Here is a 518-nt window from a genome sequence, read left to right as displayed (position 1 = left end):
AGCTGGGATTACAGGCGCCTGCCACCATGCCCGGCTAAATTTTTTGTTTTGTTTTTAGTAGAGATGGGTTCCGCCATGTTGACCAGCCTGGTCTCAAACTCTTGACCTCAGATGATCCGCCCACCACGGCCTCCCAAAGTGCTTGGATAACAAGCCTGAGTCACCACACCCGGCCCACCATTCTTGCATTAAGCATATTAAGAGATACCATTCAGAGCCAGACTGATAGTTGAGACAGTATTTATTTTTTAAGTGGCACTGATGTCATATACTTTAATCCCTCCCAACACATGTAACTGTCCTCTGCCCATCAGTGATTCTGAGGATGAAACAAACGTTATGCAAAGTCCCTTACAGAGTCAAAATTTGGCCTGAGAGATAAAAAGTCGAGCTTAGAAGATAGCAGAGAATAAAAGGGAGCAGGGGCAGGAGAAGGCTCATGTTTTTTTTTTTTTTTTTTTTTTTTTTTTTAGGGGGTTCTCCTGTGGCCCCCCAGGGGGGGGGGGGGGGGGGGGCTT

The sequence above is a fragment of the Theropithecus gelada genome, chromosome 16 (genome assembly GCF_003255815.1).
Source record: "Theropithecus gelada isolate Dixy chromosome 16, Tgel_1.0, whole genome shotgun sequence".
NCBI lineage: Eukaryota > Metazoa > Chordata > Mammalia > Primates > Cercopithecidae > Theropithecus > Theropithecus gelada.
The sequence above is the reverse complement of the archived record's forward strand: the minus strand, read 5'-3'. Positions refer to the sequence as shown.